Below are 12,685 nucleotides of genomic sequence, written 5' to 3'. Positions count from 1 at the left end.
ACTCGTATATTAGATTTTGGACATCACAGACGTGTTTTGTTTATGTCTTATAATTATACTTTGCGTGGCTATTTCTTCAGCACGCCTGGGTTTTGAACCCTCGTACTCCGAGTATCGCGACATTTGGTGGCCAGTGTGGTCTCGGGCTTGTATTGCTGTTGGGCTTCGCAACGTATACATCTGCAGTTATGGGCTTGGCGGTATGTGTCGAACGTCGTGAGGGCGAATTTTCACCAGCAAATCGCTGTGGCGGGATCAATCATCACGTGGTCTGCCACATGACACCGCTCTGTAACGTATTCTACCGGAAGTGGTATTTGTAAACATTGAATGCCGGCATGGCTTTAATATTTTCACAGTTACAAGTGAATTAAAACATTTTCATGGACTACCATTGCTGGTATTGTGATCTATTTATCGTGAGTGATTGATTTAACTCGCATTTACATATTTGCATTGGAATTAAGACCATATTTTGACTTCATCTTTCGACAGCGATAGTGACCTTTACCTTTTGACAGCTCTCTATCTGTCATTTCTTATAACAACTTGGATTTCATTATAATGAAGGAATCTACAGTGATTATTTAACATTTAGTTTCTAGATTCATCCAGTGAATCTATAAACATTACATGATACTTTCGTAATTAATTGTGACTCTTTGATAATTTTTAGTGAATATATACTAATATAGTGTTTTGATTTTTCATTCACTGATTTAATGTTACATTGTAATGTGATTTATTAATGCATTCTTGTTGAACATTTTATTTAAATTTTTGCAGACTGTCGTGCGGTTCCTTGCGTTTCACGATCATGGTTTCACAGTCTTCATAACGGCATCCTAATAGTAACAGGCTTTTGCATTTAACAAATACTGGTGAGCACTTCATTTTCATTGACTAACATCTGGTATTAGTGATCATTTCTTATTTAACAATATCGATACATTATATTCATATCATTTAATCCCGTGTCGTGTTTTCTGTTGAAAAAAAAATCCCTCTGGTCAAGATTTGTTTAGTTTCTCATTATTAAATTAGTTCTTACCATGATAGTTCTAGAACTTGATGAGTGATTAGAATTTAATTATTAAAAAGTAGTTTGAGTATTTTACTTCCATATAAAGTGTGACTGGTGACATACTTGTGGTAAATTGCTTCATGTTAATTTAATTCTGGCACTTCAGTTGATATTAGTCTGCAGTTTATTTTTCATTCAATTTATTAAATGAAAAATAGTGAGTCTTATCAATGTAAATGGTCTTCAAATTATTTGATTTGAAGTGCATGACATTGAATTGTTAGTTTCAGCTTTATTCCTGGTGTTCTATCTACATTTTTGCTGTAATGATGCACATGTTAGATGTTGGATAGGTAAGTGTGGTGTATTTAGCATTGCAAAATTTGAGATAAAGTGAAAAACAATTGTTCTTGTATTTGTGTTTCTTTTCTATTGCATTTGTTTTTTTCAGGGACCTGTTTGTCAGATCATTTTTTTATGATCCTTTCCAGTGTTCCTGAATTGTTGTTGTGGTTTTCATTATATTTTGTCCATTTTTTTATCTTCTAGTTTTTGCTATTGACATGTATTTTTTATTCACAATGGCAAATTACACTGATGAAACACCTGAGCTGTCTGGATTGCAGGAGATAGAGTTAGCATACTATGCAGAGCAACTTAGGAAGTCAGGCAAATACACTGTTTTGGCTTCAACTATTACTAGCACGCCAGCAGTATCAAAGGTTGAAAACCTCACATTGTCCACACCGACACCCGTTAGGGAATACAGGATTTTGCATGACAAACCTAAACCTGTTCCCCGAGCACGCTCTTTCACATCACAGTTTGGTAGTCCCATTCATGGTGGTTCCCCAGTTCATTTGAAGTCTCCTGGTGATGATATTAAATTAAGTGGTGCTACTGGGTCTACTGCATTTAGAGGTGCTTCTACTGGCGCTGTTGGTTTCAAACCTGAGGTTGTTAGAGTGAAACCACCTGTTACATCGAGATATTCAGTCTTGCCACATGCTTCTCTTTCAGGAATGAACAGTTCAGCTGCTACTTCTGTCCCAGTTTCTTCAGTTAAGGTGCCTAAACTTCCAGAGTTTTCAGGTGAGGCAGTTGTAGGTGGTGTTGAGTTTGATGTGTGGAAGTATGACCTGAAGTGTCTACTTAGAAGTCAGGTTTACCCTGCCCACACTATACTTGAGGCAATTCGACGGAGTTTGAATCCACTGGAGGGCGGTACTGAAACGCTGAAAGATTGCACAAGCTGATGAAACACCCATGGCCAAACAGGTGTCGTAGTAATATTGATTATCAAAAGTGAACCCAAGAAGATCGTGATCATCAGGATGAATTGGGACAATACGATAAGAGTTAGCAATGTCAGTTTTGGCAAGAAGGGCATCCCTACCTGCATGAAGCTGATAAACATCATCGTCGAATTTAGCATAAGATACGTTAGAAAAGTTTTTATCGATACCATTGTTGATGGATGCCCCGCGTGGGTAGCTGAGGTGTTGTATGAATCTGTATTCGCCTGGTGCTTTTTTCGGGATAACACCTATGGGACTGGGAAAGGGTAGTGTATCAAATGGGCCCTGAATGCGGTTTTCACGGACTCCTTTGTGGCATCTGCACCAATTCGGGAATTGCGGGTGTTGTCCGGGTGACCGGTGCCGGAGACTGGTTTAGAGGGGCCAGTGATCCCGTTGTCAGAGGTGTGGGATGCTCATGTTCTTCCGGAAAAGATACGGCCGCTGTTTCCGGGTTGGGCAGAGTGTGGGGGGTTGCCAACGTCCAAGGCTGGCCTGACCGGGCCTTCTTCTTGGCGGGAGGCCGCGTCCTTGATGACCGCTTCATCTCCTGAAGTGAAAATGACAATAATTAAACGAAAATGATCATAATGAATAAATTTGATATAACAAAAAATCAGTGGAAGCCATTCACACTGAATACCGGGAAATGTGTTATACATTTCCCGGTATTCAGTGTGAATGGCTTCCACCCCGGATACATGGAATGCCCAGACAATCAGGGCACATAAAGGCTCTGTGAGAACACAGGCTGACATCACCACAAATGTGGGAAAAAAGAACACCACTGTAAGACCACAGGAAAAAAATAGCCACATAAAAGTGGAAAATCACCGTGACAACACGGGAAAAGGGCATAATGCCCCAAAAACATACGAAGGGGAACTCCATGAAACACAAGAATTTTGGTTAATGAAATACATAGCCTCCATGATGTGGACATTTAATCACCGTGATCCATATCACCCTGAGACAGGGGAACAATAAATATATGCGAATACGCAGAGGATGTTTAAGTCTTAACATGTACTATATATCGTATTCCACGCGAACACGGAAATAAACAAGATATCAGGTAAAATGTCAACTGTATATCTTGCCATTAATATTTCCAATTAAGAATCAGAAAAGTCTATGTTGACTTTTTTTAAACCTGGAAAGTCATTTATCACTATTTGTTGATGCATATTTCACTATTTTATAATAGTACAATGAAATATATGTAACAGGGTCATTTGTTTATGTGTTTGTTATTGTTTGTTTGTCTATATGTGTCTAATATTATTCATTATAGTAATAGTAGAACTTAACCCCTGTCACTCACTTTCACTTTCAGTCTGGTCTTCATTATTCTTTCATTTTCAATTTCACTTTATTTTTCTATATCCGTTAACCTTAACCTTTCACTCGTGCACGAGGAATCCTCGCACTCGTATATTAGATTTTGGACATCACAGACGTGTTTTGTTTATGTCTTATAATTATACTTTGCGTGGCTATTTCTTCAGGTAACTTCCATTTATATTTCATTCTGTATTCATTTTATGTCTTACATGCTGTATTTGGATTTAAGCACTCGTATATTAGATTTTGGACATCACAGACGTGTTTTGTTTATGTCTTATAATTATACTTTGCGTGGCTATTTCTTCAGCACGCCTGGGTTTTGAACCCTCGTACTCCGAGTATCGCGACATTTGGTGGCCAGTGTGGTCTCGGGCTTGTATTGCTGTTGGGCTTCGCAACGTATACATCTGCAGTTATGGGCTTGGCGGTATGTGTCGAACGTCGTGAGGGCGAATTTTCACCAGCAAATCGCTGTGGCGGGATCAATCATCACGTGGTCTGCCACATGACACCGCTCTGTAACGTATTCTACCGGAAGTGGTATTTGTAAACATTGAATGCCGGCATGGCTTTAATATTTTCACAGTTACAAGTGAATTAAAACATTTTCATGGACTACCATTGCTGGTATTGTGATCTATTTATCGTGAGTGATTGATTTAACTCGCATTTACATATTTGCATTGGAATTAAGACCATATTTTGACTTCATCTTTCGACAGCGATAGTGACCTTTACCTTTTGACAGCTCTCTATCTGTCATTTCTTATAACAACTTGGATTTCATTATAATGAAGGAATCTACAGTGATTATTTAACATTTAGTTTCTAGATTCATCCAGTGAATCTATAAACATTACATGATACTTTCGTAATTAATTGTGACTCTTTGATAATTTTTAGTGAATATATACTAATATAGTGTTTTGATTTTTCATTCACTGATTTAATGTTACATTGTAATGTGATTTATTAATGCATTCTTGTTGAACATTTTATTTAAATTTTTGCAGACTGTCGTGCGGTTCCTTGCGTTTCACGATCATGGTTTCACAGTCTTCATAACGGCATCCTAATAGTAACAGGCTTTTGCATTTAACAAATACTGGTGAGCACTTCATTTTCATTGACTAACATCTGGTATTAGTGATCATTTCTTATTTAACAATATCGATACATTATATTCATATCATTTAATCCCGTGTCGTGTTTTCTGTTGAAAAAAAAATCCCTCTGGTCAAGATTTGTTTAGTTTCTCATTATTAAATTAGTTCTTACCATGATAGTTCTAGAACTTGATGAGTGATTAGAATTTAATTATTAAAAAGTAGTTTGAGTATTTTACTTCCATATAAAGTGTGACTGGTGACATACTTGTGGTAAATTGCTTCATGTTAATTTAATTCTGGCACTTCAGTTGATATTAGTCTGCAGTTTATTTTTCATTCAATTTATTAAATGAAAAATAGTGAGTCTTATCAATGTAAATGGTCTTCAAATTATTTGATTTGAAGTGCATGACATTGAATTGTTAGTTTCAGCTTTATTCCTGGTGTTCTATCTACATTTTTGCTGTAATGATGCACATGTTAGATGTTGGATAGGTAAGTGTGGTGTATTTAGCATTGCAAAATTTGAGATAAAGTGAAAAACAATTGTTCTTGTATTTGTGTTTCTTTTCTATTGCATTTGTTTTTTTCAGGGACCTGTTTGTCAGATCATTTTTTTATGATCCTTTCCAGTGTTCCTGAATTGTTGTTGTGGTTTTCATTATATTTTGTCCATTTTTTTATCTTCTAGTTTTTGCTATTGACATGTATTTTTTATTCACAATGGCAAATTACACTGATGAAACACCTGAGCTGTCTGGATTGCAGGAGATAGAGTTAGCATACTATGCAGAGCAACTTAGGAAGTCAGGCAAATACACTGTTTTGGCTTCAACTATTACTAGCACGCCAGCAGTATCAAAGGTTGAAAACCTCACATTGTCCACACCGACACCCGTTAGGGAATACAGGATTTTGCATGACAAACCTAAACCTGTTCCCCGAGCACGCTCTTTCACATCACAGTTTGGTAGTCCCATTCATGGTGGTTCCCCAGTTCATTTGAAGTCTCCTGGTGATGATATTAAATTAAGTGGTGCTACTGGGTCTACTGCATTTAGAGGTGCTTCTACTGGCGCTGTTGGTTTCAAACCTGAGGTTGTTAGAGTGAAACCACCTGTTACATCGAGATATTCAGTCTTGCCACATGCTTCTCTTTCAGGAATGAACAGTTCAGCTGCTACTTCTGTCCCAGTTTCTTCAGTTAAGGTGCCTAAACTTCCAGAGTTTTCAGGTGAGGCAGTTGTAGGTGGTGTTGAGTTTGATGTGTGGAAGTATGACCTGAAGTGTCTACTTAGAAGTCAGGTTTACCCTGCCCACACTATACTTGAGGCAATTCGACGGAGTTTGAAGGGCAAGGCTAGATTGGTGCTGTTGCATTTGGGTGAGTTAGCTACAGTTGGTGATATTTTGACTGAGTTGGAAGGCATTTATGGTAATGTGCACTCTACGGAGAAGTTGAAGGAGCAGTTTTACAGTGCCAAGCAGGAGGTAAATGAGAGTGTTGCTGATTATAGTCTTCGTTTGTAGCAGCTTCTCAGTACTTCCAATTTACAGCTTGATCCTCGTAGCAAGAATGACATGCTTCGTAATCGTCTGTGGTCTGGTCGTCGTAGTCCAGAATTACGTAATGTGTCACGTTACAAATTTGAAAGTGTTTCTGATTTCAATACTCTACGGAAAGAGTTGCGGGTCATTGAACAGGAATTGGGTTCAGTTGTTTCTGTTAAGCCGGTTGGGAACAAGCAGCCTACTGAGACTGTAGGTCAACATATGAGTGTTGTTGAACATAAGATGCTTCAGCAGTTACAGGAGCTGAGCACGCAGATGAAGCAGCTTAGTACCAGGATGGGGAAGCTGGAGGAGATGTCTAGTAAGCCAGGACAAGGTAGAGGTGGTCCTAAGTCAGGTTCATACTCTGGTAACTCTAGTAATAGTAAACCGGGTGATTTAAACAAGAAGGGGCCCCAATCAAACGGGAGCCAGTAGGTGACCCTTCTTGTCGTGTGAAGCTCCCCTTGTAGGTCAATCTAGTGAAACAAAGATTCTGGTAAATGGTGTCTCTTGTAATGCTTTGTTGGATACTGGTTCCATTGTAACCACTATAGGTGAGAAGTTGTTTTACTCACTTGAACCTCATCAAGCGTTGCAGAGTTTGTCCGATTTCACACTCAACATTACAGGTGCTGCTGGTGCGAAGGTGCCATATTTGGGTTACGGGTTGTTGGATATTGATATTCCATCATCTGCTATAGAATCTGTGACTGTTCCAGTGTTGGTTGTGCCAGACACTCAGTACTCTTGTTGTACCCCTGTTGTTGTTGGTACCAACGTTATAAGTTATGTTAAGTCAGCTGCTGATTGTAGTCAGATGCCCTCTGTTTGGCAAAACGTCTTTTCGACATTTTCAGAGGCGCGTGTTATGTCAGTTAGGTCGCTGAGTAGGCTACCTATTGTGGTGAAACCATTTGAGACCCGTACACTTACTGGAGCTGTGAGAGATGTTGGAGGTATGACAGTTGGTGTTACAGAGACGGATGAACGCTCCACTTATTTGAATGTTTGCCCTAGATTAGTACAAGTTAAGTCAGGAAGCTCATTTTGCAGGATTCCGGTCCGTATTTGCAACATGTCTGCACGGCCGCTTACACTTTTGCCAAAGTCTGTACTTTGTTCTCTGCAAGAAGTGGATGAAGTACGACAGGTTGATCCTTTTGAGGGCAAGTTAGACAAGTCCCGGAATTCTGACAAGAGTCTGGAAGAGTTGGGTATTAGTGTCCCTACTGATACACTTTCTGAGGGAGATCATATTAAGGCCAAGGATTTTCTTTCTGATTGGAAACATTTGTTTTCTTCTGGTTCAGATTTGGGGTGTACTTCTATGGTCGAACATGAGATCAATTTGACAGACCCCACTCCTTTTAAGGAACCTTATAGAAGGATCCCACCGGGAATGTTTGAGGAGGTTCGTGAACACCTGAAGGAGATGCTGGAGGCCGGCGCTATTCGTGAATTGAAGTCCCCATTTTCATCAAACGTGGTCTTGATTCGTAAGAAGAACAACTCACTTCGGTTTTGTATAGACTTTCGTCGTTTGAACTCTAGGACTGTTAAGGACGCGTACTCACTTCCACGCATTGATGAGACCATTGATTATTTGTCCGGTTCTAGGTTTTTCAGCAAACTTGACCTTCGAAGTGGTTATTGGCAATGTGCCATGAAAGAGTCTGATAAGCCCAAGACGGTTTTTTCAGTGGGCCCTCTTGGATTTTACGAGTGCCAGCGTATGGCTTTCGGGCTTACTAACGCCCCAGCGACTTTCCGGAGACTCATGGAGCGCTGTAAGGGTGAGCTGCATCTCAAGGAATGTCTGATTTATCTAGACGACATTATCATTTTCAGCGATACTTTGGAAAACCATTTTCAGAGGCTCAATTCCGTTTTCAGTCGACTAGAATCAGCAGGGTTGAAGTTGAAGGGCAGCAAGTGTGAGTTTTTCCAGCGGCAGGTGAAGTATCTGGGTCACGTTGTTAGTGAGTCGGGTATAGAGACTGACCCAGACAAGATTGTTGCACTTAGACAGTGGAAGGTTCCGACGAACATCAAGGAGCTGCGGAGCTTCCTTGGGTTCGCCAGCTATTACCGGCGTTTTATTCACAACTTTGCACAGCTGGCGAAACCCCTGAATGAGCTGTTAGCTGGTGTTCCCTCCAAGCAGAAGAGATCCAGAACTCAGGTTCCGTGGGAATGGGGCGATAGACAGCAACAGGCGTTTGACTCTATTATTGACAAGTTATGTTCTGCTCTGGTGTTGACGTATGCTGATTTCTCAAAACCGTTCATTTTGAACGTTGATGCCAGTGGAGACGGGCTTGGAGCCGTTTTATACCAGAAGGTGGAAGGAGTTCAGCGTGTCGTCGCGTACGCCTCCCGTGGTTTGAGACAGAGTGAGCGCAACTACCCCGCGCATAACCTCGAGTTTTTATGTCTTAAATGGGCAGTGGTTGACAAGTTTTATGATTACCTTTATGGTAATCAGTTTCATGTTCGTACGGACAACAATCCGTTAAAGTACGCCTTCACCACGGCCAAACTCGATGCTCTTTCACATCGGTGGTTAGCTGCCTTATCTGCCTTTAACTTTTCCATCAAGTACCGGTCCGGCAAGGAGAATATAGACGCGGATGCTTTGTCGAGACTACCAGGTTTTGGCACGACATCTGGTTCTGGAGTGCGTAGTGTTTCCAGATGTCATCAAGGCCATTTTTCAGTCCCATATGGTTACAGTGGAAGAGTTCCCTCTCTTTGAATGTGTGTCGTTTGACCAGGATGTGGTTGTTGACGCAGATGATGATGTATCAAATATGGGTAAACCATTGTCATCTGTTAACTGGATAGACGAGCAGTCTATTGATCCAGTGATCAACTGGGTTGTTCAGATTGTGCGTGGAGGTCATCGGCTTACACGTCGGCAAACAGCGCTGGAAGAACAGCCAGTGGAACAGTTGCTTCGTGAGTGGCCGCATTTGTTTGTGCGTGATGGTGTTGTACAGACATGGTTTGGTGAGTGGGCATAAGGTTGAGCAGTTGGTAGCTCCAAGAGCATTTCACGATCTCATTTTTACAGGTTTGCATGAAGAGGCTGGACATCAAGGTCGAGACCGGACATCTTCATTGGTACGGTCTAGGTTCTATTGGTTCGGCATTGATGATTACGTTGAGCGGAGAGTACGTGACTGTGAGTGGTGCATTTTGAGGAAGACACCGGAGAAGAGGGCTGCTAATCTTGTCCCTATTGTCTCAACGCATCCTCTTGATCTTGTTTTTATAGATTACCTCACTTTAGACATGTGCGCTGGAGGGTATGAGAAGGTTCTGATAATTATAGACCATTTCACGCACAAGCAATTCCCACCCGCAATGAGACTGCGAGAACAACTGCAAGGGCATTGTTTGATAAGTTCATTTGTCACTATGGATTTCCGAGCCGCATCCACAGCGACCAAGGTCGTAACTTCGAAAGTCATGTTATCAGCGAGTTATGCAAAATTGCTAACGTGGAGAAAAGCCGCACCACACCTTACCATCCCCAGGGCAACGGAATGGCCGAAAGGTTCAAACAGACTCTGATGAACATGATTGGCACTTTTACCGAGGAGGAGAAAAAGAATTGGAAAGCACATATATCTACGTTGGTGCACGCGTATAACGCAACTCGACACGAGAGTACGGGCTTAACGCCACACTTTCTTATGTTTGGGCAGCACCCTCGTTTGGCTCTAGATGCATTTCTAGGCATTACACCTGATACTTGTTCTTCTTCTTCTGTCGATAAGTCCTCATATATCAGAGATCTTAAGTTTCGTTTGCATTTTGCATACAAGGCTGCCAGTCGTGAATCCAAGCGACAGGGCCGGAGACATAAGCGCCGATACGACCATCGTGTGAGATCTTGTAAGGTAGAGCCAGGCGATCACGTTTTGGTTAGGAAGGTTGGCATAAAAGGTAGACACAAGTTGGCTGATCGCTGGGACCGTGATGTCTATGTTGTGGTTGATCAACCTAACAAGGACATTCCCGTTTTCCGGGTCCGGAAGGAGTTTTGCAGGGGTCCTGTGAAAACACCTCATAGGAATTTGTTGCTGCCATGTTCGGCAATTCCTTTGAGAGGTCCCGATGCTGATGTTGATGTTGGTGTTGGTGAAAGGCTTGATTCAACGGATGTAGGCGAGTCAGATGACGTAGTTTCACCAAATACAACAATGGCGTCCCCGCCGGGAGCTTCTTTAATTTCAGACCCTGGTGGTTGTTCTGATGGTACTCGTGCTTTGAGGCCTAGAGAGAGTAACAGTGTGGTACCTTGTTCAGATTCCAGCCAGAAACACGTCATACCGCAGCGACGTGAAGCGAGGGTGCGTCAGAGACCCAGATGGATGGAGAAGGATTGGGTCGTTTGACACTGGTTTTAATTTCAGAGTAATTACAGTGTTTTCTGAGATAGTAGTTTTGAGATCTGAAGATTTTGTTTCAATTTTTTTTTTTGTTGTATTGAACCATGAATTTGAAAATTGTGTTATTTATTGTGTTTGAAATGCGTTATTATTGAATATGTAAACCATAACGTTTAACAATGCTGTGTTTTCAAATGATAAAACTGCAGACATACAATTATTTAGATGTGCCATTTATTTGCTATTGATTACGATTATGTCTTAATTAATATTATTTCACTACTACATAAACATATTATTATGTTTACTGTTCAATTTGGGGCCCGTACTGGGGTTTTTTTCATAGTGACTGTCACCAGCTACAAGTAGTTTTGACAGTTGTAGTGTACTTACTTAAATGTAGTACCTGTATTTTGAATTATGTATATTACTTTAGCTGAATTTTAGTTTACAGCGTCTAGTTACTTTGCAATGTCAGGACGACATTCTCTCTAAGAGGGGGAGGATGTCGCATGGTCATTTGTTTATGTGTTTGTCATTGTTTGTTTGTCTATATGTGTCTAATATTATTCATCATAGTAATAGTAGAACTTAATCCCTGTCACTCACTTTCACTTTCAGTCTGGTCTTCATTATTCTTTCAATTTCACTTTATTTTTCTATATCCGTTAACCTTAACCTTTCACTCGTGCACGAGGAATCCGCGCACTCGTATATTAGATTTTGGACATCACAGACGTGTTTTGTTTATGTCTTATAATTATACTTTGCGTGGCTATTTCTTCAGGTAACTTCCATTTATATTTCATTCTGTATTCATTTTATGTCTAATATGCTGTATTTGTATTTAAGCACTCGTATATTAGATTTTGGACATCACAGACGTGTTTTGTTTATGTCTTATAATTATACTTTGCTTTTTCTTCAGCACGCCTGGGTTTTGAACCCTCGTACTCCGAGTATCGCGACATATACAGTGACAGGCCTAATAGAAATACGCTAAATAAAGGCACAATTATACGCTCTAACAGACACATAACCAGATACAAACAACGATCAAACAACACATATGTGGTGATCAAATATGTGAGCGTTACCCTGACATTTCTATTAAGTATATATCATAGACAAATAACCTATAAATACAATGATCTAATCTCACATGTACTACATCAAAAGAAGCATGTACTAATAAAACAGTAGAATTTTATTCATGCAACTGAGTCTATGACATGATTATTTTAACGACTTTTTAAGTACAGCTGCGACGTGACATTTATTTATGTGTTTTACACTGCGTGATGTTCTCGGTCTGTCTGATTTGCCCCTGATTAATGTTATGGACCTTCAAAGCTTCTATGCAAATGAAAAGGGATTATTGCTATATGGGATCGTTAGACGGCACATTTTTCGCTCAAAGCACTGTGGTGGTCATAACTTTTATAGTGAGTAACAATGACGTTTGTAACCGAGTTTTTTTAATAAAACATATTAAACATTTTTGGATTATTTACAGAATTGATATTTACAATGCCTGAAATAATATGGTCAAGCTAGATTGATCACGAGGAATATTAAATAAATCTCGTAGACGCGTATAAGTTTTATGGCAACAGATCGTACCGGAAGTGTATTGTTAACTGGTTGCCATGTTTTTCAACTGGTGCAGTCTGGGTAATATTTGTATGCTTCAAAATAGCACTTGTACTTTCTGCATCGACGCAATCGCAAAGGGAGGTAAATCTTAAACGTAAATGTCCAGTGGCAAAGAGAATGTATGTGTGATTGTTTTAACCTCGTGGTCACGACTTACATAATCGTTGCCACGAATAAGAATGTCGTGGCAACAATTATCATTATCGTTTTCATGTCTTCGTTGTCTTCTAGCAACGGCTTACTTTTTCTTTCTAACAATTTATGTATGGTGTGGCCGCGACTAAGATATGACTAAGTCGT

General features: G+C 40.1%; 2 long non-coding RNA genes across 2 annotated transcripts; both read left to right on the top strand.

Annotated features, from left to right (window-relative positions):
• The first annotated feature begins 321 nt into the window (after positions 1-321).
• LOC128246445 (uncharacterized) lies at positions 322-4,137 on the top strand. Its single transcript, XR_008263252.1, has 3 exons — positions 322-419; positions 787-881; positions 3,977-4,137. It is a non-coding gene; the product is annotated as an uncharacterized LOC128246445 (long non-coding RNA).
• A 79-nt stretch (positions 4,138-4,216) lies between these two features.
• Positions 4,217-11,696, top strand: LOC128245422 (uncharacterized). The gene is made up of 3 exons (XR_008263148.1): positions 4,217-4,315; positions 4,683-4,777; positions 11,658-11,696. It is a non-coding gene; the product is annotated as an uncharacterized LOC128245422 (long non-coding RNA).
• Positions 11,697-12,685: the final 989 nt, after the last annotated feature.

This window comes from Mya arenaria, chromosome 9 (assembly GCF_026914265.1).
Source record: "Mya arenaria isolate MELC-2E11 chromosome 9, ASM2691426v1".
NCBI classification, from domain to species: Eukaryota; Metazoa; Mollusca; class Bivalvia; order Myida; family Myidae; genus Mya; species Mya arenaria.
This window is presented reverse-complemented; position numbering and strand designations above follow the sequence as displayed.